This window comes from Sturnus vulgaris, chromosome 1, assembly GCF_052056855.1.
Source record: "Sturnus vulgaris isolate bStuVul1 chromosome 1, bStuVul1.hap1, whole genome shotgun sequence".
Lineage (NCBI taxonomy): Eukaryota > Metazoa > Chordata > Aves > Passeriformes > Sturnidae > Sturnus > Sturnus vulgaris.
This window is the reverse complement of record NC_142243.1, coordinates 88,714,460-88,730,157: the sequence shown is the minus strand read 5'-3', so window position 1 is coordinate 88,730,157 and position 15,698 is coordinate 88,714,460. Positions and strand designations below refer to the sequence as shown.

General features: G+C 34.4%; 1 long non-coding RNA gene across 1 annotated transcript; it reads left to right on the top strand.

Moving 5' to 3' along the window:
• Window positions 1–1,159: 1,159 nt before the first annotated feature.
• Window positions 1,160–11,531, top strand: LOC148225344 (uncharacterized). Its single transcript, XR_015806037.1, has 3 exons — window positions 1,160–2,078; window positions 8,872–9,174; window positions 11,187–11,531. It is a non-coding gene; the product is annotated as an uncharacterized LOC148225344 (long non-coding RNA).
• Window positions 11,532–15,698: the final 4,167 nt, after the last annotated feature.

Sequence of the window (15,698 nt, the reverse complement as noted above, 5' to 3'; positions counted from 1 at the left end):
GTAAGAGGAAGGTGAGTCAGACCTGGGAAAGGTTGCTAAAACAAATAAAGATTCTTCAGTATATAGAAAAAAATTTAAGAGTAAAATTATTATGAAGAAGTTTCCAAATAAAAATTAAAGTTAAACTTGATGTGGCTCTGAAAAAAAGTTAATATATAAATTTTCAAAATGGTGCAGTTCTTTTTTTAGCAACAAAAAGATGAACTTGAAGACAGTAGGAAAACAGAATCCACCACGAAAAAAAATGGAAGGAAAACGAAAAGAGTTAATGACCCCAAATTGGCTGGTACCAAGGATCTTGTCCCACAGGTTGCTCCATATCTGACACACGAAATCGGTATAGATTCATAGAGTTATTTTGGTTGGAAAAGACCCTTATGATCATGGAGTCCAACCACAAACATAACACACCAAGCAGTCACAGAAAGATTTAAGGTTTGCATTTAATATCTAGTGAATAGTAGCCATAGCACATAATAAAAGAAAGTTTAAAAAAAAAAAGGAAAGGAAAAAAAAGAAAAAAAAAAGGAAAAAAACCACAAACAAACAAACAAAAAAACCACAAAAAACAAACCCACCATAATTCAGAAAATAATTACTTGATCCAAACATCAGAACTGTTGCTATAAACTCAACAATGTGCAAATCCAAAACCTGGTTTTCTCAATAGTTACTGTAGTAGTAATAATAATGACAGGTAATTCAGGTAAAAAAAAAAATTACCTGGATCATCAGAGGGAATGGAAGTCATATCTTTCAAGATAAGAATAAATGAAATATTTTTGCCCAGTAAAAAGAACACTGAAACATGATATATCTACTATTTATAAATATGTGATGGTCGAGAATGCAAATACCAGGGTGGAGTGAGCAGAAATTTACAAACATGATCAAGAAAGATTGTTTTCTTACTGCAATTTCAGATGGAGAAGTGAGAGAAAAACACCCAACTGCTCTGAAACTGAGTTTACCACCTTACACTGTGCAAGAGGTTTCTGTAACTGAAGTATTTCCTAGTCTATGAACCTACACAAAAAGGCATTAGCCTTGAATCGAAAATTAGCTTTTTTTATTTACCCAAGCACATAAGGCTGGAGAAACTAGAGAGATGGAAAAGTATTTTTTAATTATGAATCCAATTACCTAGATTAGTGTTCTTTTCTTTTGACTTTTGCTCTCTAGAGCAGCTAGGACTCTTTGGTGGTGGCATCTTTCCTGCTTGGTTTTCAGATTTTTTCGATTGTGAAAATCTGGGATTTTTTCTTTGTTTGTTTGTTTGTTTTGTTGGTTTTTGTGTGTGTGTGTGTGTGGTTTTTTTTGTTTGTTGTTTTTTTTTTCTTTTTCTTTCTGTTTACTATTTTATAAAAATAATATGTTCTTTTCTACTAGTCTGTCACGGTTAACTCTTGCCTTTTTTGTCACAGGGTGTCTCCTTCCCTGGTGTTGCTGTGCTCATGATGGGACAAAGACAAGCTGCAAGTTTTGCAGAGTTGCAGTCAAACAGCTCCCCCAAATGGTGTCATTTAGCACGGAGATCCCTAAGGAAATGCAGTTTAAAGCCATTAAAATTCTAAATTATTTGGAAAAACAGACCTTCATAGTATGTATGGCTTTTTAATAGCAAGTTTTTTTTCTGAAAATCTGACTGAAAACTCTGCTGACCTTCTACTGAGGTGTTTTGGATATCCACAAGTCTACAGGTCGTATTTCGGTGCTGCAGGACATCTGTCATGGCTGAGACTTAGAACTGTAAAGATGTTTGGTTACTTTTTGGACCTTGAAAGACGGCCAGGATGAAAAGCATTTGTGGCTGAGAAGTTTCCATTCTTTGTTAAAGCAACAAAGAGCCCAATAGCAGAGGAAATGCCAGGCAGTACAGAGGATGATCACGGTACAGAAGGGAGCCTGTGACATCCCAGGGACCTTGCTCTTCCAGCACCGTGAACATGACAGCAAAACGAAAAAGTACCTTGACCTGTTCATGGAATATGATTGTTCAACAACAATTTTGTCAGCAACATGAAAGTTGGTTGCTTCTATTTTTCAAAGGTGCTTCATTTTGGCTTTCAAGCTCATCAGTAAGTTCACACTTCATAATGCTGGTTTCTTAAAGGCCTAATTGTTTGTTTAAAAAAATGACATAAAAGTTCTGGTCAAAATGATAAAACAAGTTATAAGATTATCACATGTAATTCTTGTTATATTTGCCATAGATTGTCAGTTCCTAACACTAAAAATCAGAGCTTTGATTGTTTTGATGTAACATACAATTGCAGATTGATGAATTTATTTATTTATATATACACCTGTATGTTTTTAATTTGCCATCTGTTCATTGAGCCTGTAGTTGCACATTTTCCATCTTTTGTCCACCAAAAATAATGTGAGTTTCTTAATTATTATTTTTTAGTCTTAATAGTCAAGCTAGTAATCTTTAAGGGAGGAATTCCAGGGGCTGATACTTAAGACTACCAAGTGAGCTAAGACTCATAATAAAATTCAGGCAACACTATGCCTTGATTAATTCCTTTTTTGCTGTGTTGAAACACTTACTGGCAACTCACAGCAAAAGCAGGTAAAATACTCCAGTGGAGGAGAAATTATAAGGGTATAATCTAAGATTAATAATTTACTCCTGAGAAGAATTTCTTTACAAAAATGAGGAAAAAAATCTGTCATGTTTTGAAATTTTTAATTATTTATTAGTAGTCAGTAAGTGTCAATTTCTACTTTTTTAGTTTAGCAATGAAGTAAAGCCAAACAAAACAATTTGCAATTTTACTTATTTCAATAGCTCCTATTTACAAATTTTGCCAGCAGGTCTATTTTATTTGAACACCAAAACAGGCCTTATTCACAATTCCCTCTCTGGAGATACCTCCAGCTATTTTGTGTATCAAGTGGACAATCATTGGAAAACAACAAAGAAAGTTTGAAACACACTGGATGGATATCGAAAGTCCTGTGGCCATGTTAAAATAACAAAGCTAGAGACACCTACAATACTGAATGACCCTAAAAGAAACACAGCCAGCTTTGCCCCTATTTATTATCATTGGACTTTAAAATTATTTCATGTGGACACCTTGTCGAATCAGGTCACGAATTCATCAGATTTTTGAATGTCACTGGCTGCATTAGGCATGTTTGATAACACTGCGGTTCACATCCAGCAAATATGCCAGCTATATGAACAGCAGCTGAAAAAATTGTCCTTTCTAAAAGACCCTGGAAATGCAAACACTAACAGCAAATATCCATCGTGTGTCATTTCTCTTCAAAGCTGGCAGCACTTTGCATTTTCAGGGAGTTTATTTTTCCCAGTAGTTCCATCCTGACCAAATGGTGGTGGCAAACAAACAATGAGCCAATATCATCAGAAGGAAAGGCTGGCAATAATTTTAACTGTTTTTTTCTCTAAGGACTAGAGACCAAATGAGGAAATGACCAAAACCACTGAAAACCATATTTATCAGTGTCAGTGCTGAACAAAGCATTGCCTTGTGTTTCATAACAGATATTATTAACTCACTGGTAAGGAACAATATTAAATGCAGTACAGGCTGCTCAGCTTTAACACCTTTGTAAATATGCAATCTGCTCTCTGTGCAACAGTCATGGACATCCAGCAGTCTTTGCTAACAGGAATATAGTCTCCCTGTGATGAGAATGATGCCTTCAAAGGGAAGCTCTTACAAATAAATACTAAAAGCAAAAGGATGAAAACGTCAACTTTTTAGAAGTTAATTAAATTATATTCACAAAAAGCCTATACCTTCAAGAAAAGAATTTCAGTATAAAGAATTTTGACGTGGGCTGTTAAGGCAAGCAAAGTTATTGCCAGTTACATATTGTCTTTTCAAGTAATTCCAAGACAACACAGTAACTCCAAGCACACAACTAGATTATAACAAAAAATAAAATAATAAAGAGAAAGAGCATTTTACTTAGTACCTATATGAAAACTTGAATTTTTTGAAAATAAGGTCTTCCTCATAGGTTTGTACTATTAAACCTAACTGTGTGCTTTGAAAATCTGGTCAATATTGCAAGGAAAAATAAAAAAATCTCTCTCTATAGCTGGCAATATTTTATCAGTATTCTACGTAAACAAGTCCTACTTTGTCTGTTCTGTTTCTGGTATTTCAGCTGTGTCTAACTCACTCACACATCTCCCCTTCTTCATTTATACAGTGGTGTATCACTTTTAACATATAGCATTTCCCAGATAGCATGCTTTTCCACACCTTGCTTAAAAATCCATCAAAACTGTGTCACTTAGGGAAGGATTTTTTTTTTCTAGTGCCAGAGGACTGCAATGTTTAGTGACCTTATCCACTTAAAAAGTCATCTTTAAAATTGCTTTTTCTCCTCTTGGCATGCAGAGACCTGGCTCATACCCTCTGGCTTGAGACTCAAGGTTGTGCAACCATGTAAACTGGTTTCAGCTATCAGAAGAAGCAACTGCAGAGTTATAAAAAACAGTAATAGCTGAAAAGAAGTATAAGCCTTAGGCCAAGATTTTCTAGCCTCACAGCACAGGCATACAAGAGCTAGTGGAAGGCAGGTGATAGGTGATACCTGCCAAGACTTCGTAGATACCAGACTGGCCAGGCAGCTGGACTGGGATTCCACTTTTCATCCCTGCTCTCCATGGTGCAGATATTTCTAGAGCCCAGCCTATACCCCAAACCCCAACATGATCCACCAGTTGCTGAGGCCATGGTGAGTTTGACCACAATAGTTGCTTTATTTTAAGTTCTGTTGTGGGACAGAAACCCAGGGAAAGTGTATGAGAGAACAAAGACCATCATCTTGTTCAACGAATAGGAAAACCTCATAGTTCCTGAAAGATAAAAATTTCATTCTGATAAATTGATAGGAGTTCATAAGAAATCAAAGGAAATGACTGCAGAAAATAGGGTTTGGTTTCAAAGTATGCCAATACAAGCTTGGCCTGTTTCATTATATGAATTTTCTCTTTTTGCACAGCTGAGTTATTTGTATTTATTAATAATGCTACTCTTCTTCTCATTGATTATAATCTACTATCTTATTTTTTAACAAGTAACAAGTTAGTTAACAAGTAGTTAACAAATAGTGCCCAAGATGTTTTAGATTATTCATAGAGATCTTGATCGTTTAATTAATTTTAAATTTTTTAAGCAACTGAACTCAATTTATCTACTTTAGGAAATGTTTCCAGAAACTACTTCCCATAGGAAAGACCCATCACTAACAACAAATCTCATAATACCTCTTCCTCCTCATAACAGAGAGAACTCGTCAGGAACAAAGGAGAACAGATATACATAACACTTAATTAAGAGATTTTTATTTTAAAATGCAGTAAAAAATACAGTGACACAGCTGAATTTTTGAATGCTATTTTTTTATTGTTCAACCACAGTAAAATGCTACCCAGCTCATTACCTGTGAGTACAATGTAAGAAGGAATTATTCTGTGTTAAATTATTTCATTTGAATCATAGGCCTGATGATATATCTCTTCTCATTTGAAAATATGAAAAAGGAAATGAACAATGCCATGGGTTACCCAAGATGCCTTTAATTTTACTTGAAAGCTAGATGTTCTGAGGATCAGGAGTCTTATGTATTCATCCAACTGTGCTTTACAACTTGTTCATTTGACATACAAAGAAAAATTGAAGATTTAGTTTACATTAATATATCCACCTCTGTATTTCACTATTTCACTAAAAAAACCCTGCTACTGAAGATATGATAACCTGTGAAACTGTTTAGAAAGTGCTAGTTGTTCTTTGAAATTCTATTCATGAGCTTCAAACTTTAACTAAAACTTTTTTGCCCTCTAATATTACATTAGTCCCTGTGAACTCACTCAAAATTGGCAATTTGACAAATGTCAGCACAACATAACATGATAACCCTGTTTAAGATCTGTGACATGCAATTACACATAGGATGACATCTCATCATCCTAATTTCTTTATTTTTTTTCTCTTCCAGATTGATGCAAATTAATTTTTTTTTGTTTGCAAAATATGAAAATATGCCTTAGATAATGTACCACTCTCAGTCTTGACTTCTTAGCCTATAGTCATTGTTTTGGATGCCCGTTTCAAAGAATATTTAAGGAAGCTAGCATTTTAAATTGTAGTTGTGAAATTTCATAGTGAAATTTCTTTGTAGACTAAAATCTCCCCTTTTCTTCTGGGTTACTAAGGGATGGTATGAACCATGCCTTAGGTCTCAGATTGAAGCTCTTAGGGATTAGAATGCTCCATCTTGCTAGATTTGAAGCAGTTTCTGTCTCTTATTCTCATGGAAGTCTTAGCTAGAAGGGATGTCTGTCCTCCTCTGCATCAGGACCTTGCTCAGCCTATCAGATGTTGAGAGTTGGGTGAGATAACACACAGAAATGAAATAAAGATGGAGTAGTGAACTTGCCAATTATTGTCAGCACCCATGGCAGTTCTGTTAGCAATAAAATCAAGTAGCAGGGGGCACTCACACTTTCACAGTTGAAAATCTTTGGTGTCTGGTATCTCCTGAGAGACAAAGCATCTGCATCAATAATCAGGATGGAAAGATTAAAAGTAAAGCAATATACTGTTTCAATACAGTATCACGTGGGAGCGTCACCATATCTTTTGCAAAATATAACTTTTTCCAATTGCTGTGGGTTATAGCTGCTTAGACACCAGATGTCCAGTCAGAGAGGTTAATTAGAAGCTTTTTCTGTCTCTGGAACTTCAGTAACTTGTTTTTCAGTAACAGATGAAAAGTAAAAATAATATATATTGGGTTATTGCACTGTTAAATTGATATAAAAAGGTAGACTGGGAAGTTCAGTATTTCTATCAGAGAACTCAAAGCTAGCCAAATTTCTCTCTTCACTTCCCTACCTCCAGCCTAAGCATTTGACACTGTACAGAAAAGACATGGAGATCAAATTTTCAATGTTGAATTCTTGATTTGTTACTGCTGGAACAATTCTTGAAGATTGCAAGTTCATGGGGGTTATTTTAGGAAGAATGATGACAACTATGGGAACAAATTAAAATAGTTACTCATACTCATGACTGTAATGGTCTAGGAAAGAAAAATCCCATGGTCCCAGATATGTAGTCCACTCACAAGCAGACCTCCTGTAATATCTGTAATCGAATTTCATCTTGCAGATCTAAAACCTTATTAAAACCCTGAGAAAATGGAATCTGAATCTACACTGAAACCCACTAACTAAAATAATTCTATTGTACAAGGTGTTAATTCTTTCATATTACTTCATAATGCATCATGCAGGTCATGGTGGGTAATGATTTACTAAGATCATCCATTAAACAAAATCATTGGGCATTCACAGCATTCAACACAACACTGCATATCCTAAACAAATCTGGGCTACATTGAATGTAATGCTGTTGATGTTGACCAAAAGGTCAAACTTTCATTCATGTTTTTACACCCTCTGCTTCTAACTAGCCTTAACAAGAACACAAATTGAGCAGGACACCAGGTCTATTTTAGAAGTTAAATACCTCAGTCCATTTCAAACCGGTAAAACCATACAAAACAGTCTTTACCACTCAAATTTTACATTTCTTCAATTGTCCATTTAATTAGTAGCAGAAAATTACACTTTTTAATTTCACTTTCTCAGAAAACAAACAAACAAACAAAACCAAGAGGAATTGTTGCAATATTTGTTTTTGAAAATAATCAGAAAAGTTGTAAAAACATATACAAACACATGCTATTTCTATTGCAACAACTCGTGTTTCAGAGTGATTAATCCCTTTGTAAAAATAAAATAAACCAGACTAGATACACATTTTGCACGTATTTTTCATTAATATAGAAGAATGTAATTTGTCCTTACTCATAGATTAATTAGATGTGTTATATTCATCTGTATTTAAATTTGTTACCTGACTTACATTAAGTATTCTCCTTCTGCAGAATTGAACCTTCTAATATTCTACTATATAGTTAATGCTTCCATGATATATTTCTCTTTATTTAAAATGAAAAAATGCAAAACTACATAGAATTAAGTTATTACTACAATTCTTTTTAATTTGATACTTAAATTAATAAATTGTTTTAGGCATTTCCTAAGTTTAAAAATCAATTTCCAACAGCTTTTTTTACAGGACAATCCAGAGGAGAAACAACAAATAATCAAATCTTTAAAATATGTTAGTAACTATTCTTTTTTTTTCATACTTAGAAATATTACCATATAATCACAAACTTTGCCCTCTGTATTACCAAGTACTGGAAAGTCATCAAAATTGTATACAATATGCTACTTCAGGCAAAGCAGATATATTATTTATTATTCACTCTAACAGCCCTAGGCTGTGGTTTGACATTTCAAAATATTTAGCCATGGTAATGACATGATATTTCTATTCATTCCTGCACTGAGACTGATCTAAAAATAAGTTAATCCATTCAACATACAAAATTTCCCTAGTGACCAAAACTTTTAACAAACATAGCTTTGTTCTTTAACAGACCTTTAATAGGTGAGGAAATAAGTAAGAAACTACAGCTGCAGGACGTGTCCTACTGCAGAATGGACAGCAGCAGCTGCTTTTCATAGGTGTGCTGTGCATAAACACACAAACACAAATGGCCCACTTGAGACAACAGGTATGTGTACGGAAAAGTGGAAGAGGAGAAGGAAAGAGAGAGGCAACATAAGATATTTTCACGAGCAGAAATTTTACTCAGGCTAGTGCTGCACTAATATGAAATTTTATATTGTTTTGAGATTTTTCATCATGACGAGTGAAATGGGATTTCTGAAGGAATAATGTAAATGCTTTATGGATGTCTAAGGTGAAAATAGGAGACTGATTCTGTGTTTTTCAGCAGTAGAGGAATGCATAATGGGAAACAGATCATCACAGCAATGGAAGTTGAGGTCGTGTTTGTGAGCAAGATTCCCCTGAGATTTGCAGCACTGAGAGAAGACCATGTACAAAGCCACTTTGGAAATGTCAAAGGGGTCAGAAGAAACTTGCAACATAGCAGGAACTGTAAATATTACTCCATACTAAAAATACAAAAATTAGATTCTGAAGGGCAAACAAGCGAGGATCCCAAAGACTGAGCAACTGAGAAAATGGAGCTCACTGGTCTTTAATGATTGGATTGAATACTGAAACTGGACCTCAGGTAAAAAGACATCATTCGTGTCCATGGCTAAGTTTTTTTTAAAAAGGCTTCAAATTTGTAACTAAGGCAATTTTATACAGGAGCTATAATTAGATTCCTGCTATTGTTTTTTCCGGAATCAGATAATGCCACTTTACATTCTGTTGTTATTTTCAAGTTTTGAAATTACATAGGTGATCAGCTAATTAACTGCAGAGATAACAAGCAGTTAGCAAATCCAGTGCACTGTATTTACACAGTGGATTGAACATCAAATTCTCGGTGAGTGCCATTCATGCGTCATTCACGCACCACTGAGTTCCTTTGCATTTCTGTAGCAGCTGGTTCACTGCTCACGCTGTGTCCAGGGCTTCCCTGACTGTGAAGAGGTCGCTGTCTCTTAGATTAATGCTCCATTTCCCAGGGCTGTCTTTCTGTAAATACACCCTTGGTGTTTCAAAGATCTCTGTAAACTCTCTTAATGCTGGTGTCTATCTATGACTTTGAAACAATTACTTAGAATAATATGGTTGGGAATTTACAGAGACAAATTCCTACCTCCTGAATTGCGCTATGCATGTTTTCAGAATAGTCTTCTGTACTCATAGTTTTGGTCCTCTTGGATCTGGCACAGAGCTCAGATACTACAGTTAACAGTATTGTCCAGGCATCCATGCCAGGTTTTGTTAGGGCTTATTTTAAGTCTTGGAACACTTAGGTGACAAAACAGTTTAGTTTTCCATTTCAATCCTAATACTTGCAACACCTGTACGTAAAAAAAAATCAGTTTTGAAATATATATAAATAGAAAAAAACTCACCACTGAAAGTACTCAAACTGAATTTTACCTAGGCTTATTTTATTTCAAGTGCAAAAAGCAGAATATTGGAATGGTTATAAGAAATATCTCAACAACAATTTCATGTTATTATTATTTTATGACTGAATTTAAAGCAGGTATATTTGAGGGTATATTTGGGTTTTAATTTTGTTTCCAGAATCTCAGGCACTGTATTTCATAATAGCATTTTATGCTGCATTAACAGAGTTTTATGCTGTGTTAACACCATTTTACAGCATAATGGAAAACAAATGGGTACAAAAGACAGGTAAAATGGAAAATAAACTGTAAAAGGTTTTTTTTGCTAGTTCCTGTGCAGTGCACTGATAACATTACCAAAATAAACCAACAATGGCTTTTCAACTATCCTCTACTTCAACTTAATTTTGAAATGAGCATTTACCGAATCATATATCTTCATATAATGGTAAAGAGACAGACTGGGAGCCCTATTTTGGAGCTGAAAGCTTTCCAGCATGAGCACTTAACTTTTCTAAATTTAATTTGGCTTGATTCTCTGAACAAAGTGTTATAAAAGGAAACCATCAAAGGTTCAAGAACAAGAAAGAAAAGAAGAGTTAAAAATGTGCAGGTAGTAAAGGGGTTTACACAAAAAAAAAGGAAAATATTACTCTTTAGCAATTAAAATTAAACAGGCTTCCTGTTCTGCTCTCTGATTTTATTGACCTTTTCCTCAAAATGAGTGTGTTCTCAGCTGGAATCATGTACAGCTTTAGACATTTTGTAAGGAATGTTCAGTGGAAAAGTGTAAGAGTACTCAAAGACTAGAAAAAAAATGCAGGCAAAATGGAAGATATAAACATTTTTGGACTGTTTCAACTTGGAAAGAGACAGAGGAAAGCAAATACAAGTTTTTAAATGCTAGACACAAGAACGGCAGTGAAATGAAATCATCTGGTATCTAGGTACACAATAAATAGGGCAAGAATAAAAAGCTAATAATGCAGAAACAAAATTTAAATTATACATTAAAAAACCCTACTAATTGAAAAATCTGTAAGACATTGAATAGTTTGAAAACATCATTAACTTCATCCTAGGATCTTTAAGAAGTTCATGAAACATGCTGAGGATAAGTGTAGTTGCACTTTGCTATGATTAATTTGATTTTGCTTCCTATGGAGAATAAACAGAACTTGGTGTTGAACTTTGAACGTTTTCCTTCTGCTAGGTTACCTTTCAATTAAACCAGTTCCTTGATTCACCTCACTGTGCAACTGTAGGGAATAAAACACAGAGTACAATGGATCTGATAAAGGGGCCTGATATCTTGGGCCTGATGGAGCAGAAACCGTGGGAGTCACAGACACAGATAAACACCTCCTGGGCAAGAAGTGACCAAGAAACACGTTGTGAAACTTTGTGATAAGATAATGCTACCAGGTGACATGATGCCATGAAGAATGTGTAACCAATGGGAAATTGTTACCCAAGACAGAACCCTATAAAAGTGCCATACAAGTAAAACCCTATATAAATGCCTTGTATACTCAATAAAATTGGCTTCGGATCCAAACCCAGATGTTCTTGTCTCTCCATTGCTGATATGCAACCATTCAAATACTCTTGCCCTCCACAAGGCTGGGGTAGCACAGAGACAGAAACTGGCTTCTGGAAGCAGGGAATTAAAATGGATAAATTTGGAAGTGACCACCGTACTCATCTGATCCAACCTGCCTGCTCAAGAAGGGTCATGCTAGAGCACATTGCACAGGATTGCCATGTGGAATTGCTTCCTTTGGCAGATCTGCTTGGCATATGCAAATGAAAGACGTATAGAAGCATGCCTTCTTGTATTATCCTATGGTCTATTTGGAAAGATGTTTTTTTGTTGACAACAGTAGTGAGATGGTCATGAACTATGTTTGAAATTCCTAGGTACAGTACCAAACTTAATAAGAAAAAAAAAGATACACTAAAATGATTGAACATCTAAACATCATGGGGACTTGTTAAAAACTCTTTTTAAATTTCAGTCAGGAAATTTTACTGGTTTCACAGAATAAACAATTAATACAAATGCCATTTGTCAGATTTCCAAACAGAATATTTGGCAAAAAAGACCAGAAGCATTTAATTCCACTTATTTAATGCTATGAAAAGAGCAGAAATCTTCCATCAAATAAAATCCTGGTTATAGGCAAAGCAAAGGATCAACTTGTATATATACATTTATCAGGAGCTTTCAATGAGAACAATGTTTAAACAGTGTTTACTGAGAGCAAAAGGCAGGAGTGACACAGATTTATGGGATTTAATTACATTTTTTTCCTCGTGTGTTCCTAAAACAGGTGATTTCCAACATATAATTCTGCTATTCCATCTCATCTAGCTCTCAGTGACTAATCTTTTCTCAGCAGCAGCTGTCAAGACCAGAATTTTTTGAGGGACTACTAAAGTGTTTGGCATATACACCTACCATTTTCTACAGGTCTTTTTCAAAATCTATTCTCACAAACGAATTCATTCCACTTAGTTGTCATCCTTCTTTTCGTGGTTTTAATGCCTTCTGCACATCTAAATATTCACATTTTCTTTTAATTTTATTTTACATATGATGGGCAAGAAAAAGTCTCTTACTTTATCATTTGACTTCTTTCTGATTAACATAAATCCCACTCTGACATTTTTACTCTGCTATCATCCATGTATATGGGAAATGTCCATGGACTTTGAGGATTTTTGAAACAAGTAAGGTAATTTTTATATGTCAGAGGTATTTCAAGAATAAGTTTCCAAAGTAATATATACTAAATAGAGCTCTATTAATAGTAAAGCAGATTAATTTAAGGAACAAAAAAAACCACCCCCAAAATAACCTGGTTAGGATCTGAAAATACATGAACATAAATCACAGAAGTCAGCTACTCTCCTCATATAGGAAATATATTACCATTTGATTAAAAGAAGAAAAGAAAAAGCTCCTGGGAACGCCTTTTAGGATTCTATATTAACCATTAATGTGCACAACAACGAAAACAAAGCAGCATTTCAAGTTTTCCAGTGCCTTTGTTTCCTAGTTTTCAAATTCAGTGTAAGACAAGTAATAAGATAGAACTAAAAGCAAAAAGGACAAAGATCTGAAAAAATACAGTGTTCTTATAAGACTCCAAAGACAATTTTGAAAACAGTGGTACATAATAACTTATAATTTACAGTCTAGTGAGAATTTTGGATTTTATAAGCATTATTAAAAACATGAGTTATTTCAACAGAGAGAAAAAAAAAAGAAGAAACTAAAGATTCCGATCCAAGTGTAAAATTACTAGGGATGTGAAAGAATTTCATGTGACAGAAATTAAGAGATCTGCTCTGTAACTTTAGAAGATAAAACTTGATGAATGTATGCAACATAAAATACAGTATAGTGAGGACAAATTAGACACTTCTGCATTTCTGTAGTACAAAATCATAAGAATATTCAACAAAACTTTAAACCAGAAAAGTCAGAATATATAAATGGAAATATTTTTGTGCTATATTATTTTATGAAATGTGATGAAATAACTGTAAATCAAGAGTAAATCAGATTTTTAAAAACACATCAAATATGCCTATAAATTAAAAAAGAATACCTATAATTACCAAAGATCATCAGTAATTTAAAAGGTAGCAAACCATGAAATAATTTATTCTGTAGATGGTATATCTTTCCTCTGATCCCCCTTTTTATTTTGCTATGAGTGTAGGAAAACATTCTCTTACATTATATATATTTAGTAAATATCATGATTTGCCACAGAAATACTGGATAAATTTAGCTTAAGTATAACAAAATCCACACACTGTTGATCAAACTTGTCCAGTCCTTAACAAAACCCCAGTCAATGGGATTTAAAGAGGTTCAGTATATATTTAGTAGATGTAGGCAAATTCCTGTTAACACCTCACTAGCTGGTTGCATAAATAAGAAAGAGTTTAGAAATTGCTACCCTTGTCTTTCAGAAACACACACTCCTCAACACCCCACAACACAAAAAACCCCCAAATCCACAGACATTTTCTTCCACTTTCTCCTCAGGGGGATACCAAAAGAGAACCACATGGCACAGGTACAGACATATTTACTAATCCTGTTTTTGCAAGTTCTTTTACAATGTTTTATTCAATGCCTTTGAGTGCCGAAACCTGCTAGGGAAGGAAGTCTAAGAAATGCCTGTAGTCCAGGAACACTGATTGCCATTACCTAGAAATCAGAAACAAACCATAAGACAAATATCTGAAAACAGTCTCAATGAACAATTATGAGTGACTAAGCAGCAATTTTTATGGCAGTAAAAATCTCTATAAACTTAGATGCTATCCATATGCAGCAATCAAATAATTAGATTCTGTTATTTTTATTACTACTCAAACTTTGAAAATTATTTTTCTTGTCACCTTCAAATTAAATAGATCATTTTGGTGGGCATGTTAAGAAGGAGGAGAAAGACTGATTTACTGATTTTACAATTTTTTGATAAAAACATTTGATCACATTACAGCAAATAGTAAAATTCTTAGAGGGCACACTTAAGGCAATTGTTCAACATTAAAAGAAAGTTTAACAACTTTAATAATGATCCATATTAAATTAATAATAAATACAGTTGAACAAATAGAACACATCATTTACTGATCTGATTTAAAATTCTGTTTCTATTAATGGAATGTCTGTGAACAGTTTATAGGTTTATTTAATGTACATTATAATTTTCTGAATTTAGTCAATTACACTTAAACGTAGTCTTTTGAATCTGAAGATTGTCATCAGATTATTATTAGGAACAGGTATTTTTAAAAATTATTGCTAGGTATTATTGCTGCCCGATGCCCCAAACAGAACACAAACTAACAGAGTGTCAGTTTATGCGGTGCTTTATTCAGGGCCCGGGGAACCTGCGGACTAGCGTCCAAAGTCAGGGTCCCACAGTTCCCTTTTTCGTCAAGTTTTTTATACCTTTTTACAAAGTAGTCCACGTGCAGAGGTACGCAATCTTCAAGACAATACAGATACATAAATCTTGTAGATATCATTCCTAAAAGTTATAAATTTTGCATGCTTGTCTATTCAAAACTATAGGCTACCCCCCTTTAATTCCCCCTTGCATGTTTTCCCATTACCAGAACCCTTTATTTATTATTATACTTTAGCCTTATCCTGAAAGTTTCTAGATGTTCTTATATGCTCCACTAAATTCTTTAATTATCTTTAATTATTGTTTCCACAGTCCCCAGCTCATTCCCAGGGCTGGTTCCCAGGGCCTGTCCGAGAACTGCAGTTTTCTAAGCCTTAGCATGACTACTACTATATCTACATTAGTCCTTTTTCTCATTATTTCGGTATCAACTCCCCCCTTTTGAGCATTCTTCAGATTTTCTGCAAGGATGCTCAATTCTTCAAGTTATGGTTTCTAAGTAGGATGGTGAGTCTTCTTTTCGAGTTGGCAGGATTACTTCTTTCCGGGTCAGTGCTCTCATAACACGTCGAGTATGAGTTCCTTCTTTCGCAATCATTCCTAAAAGACATCTATACATAATCATGCATACTACAATAATCAATACAATCATTATTACATATTGTACAATTGATGATATCCAACCAGAGACTTGGATTCCTAGGGAGCTAAACAGTGCTCCTACCCAGTTATGTTCAGCTTCCTCCTGGACTTCATGCACTTTTGTTTCAATTTGTTCTAATTGA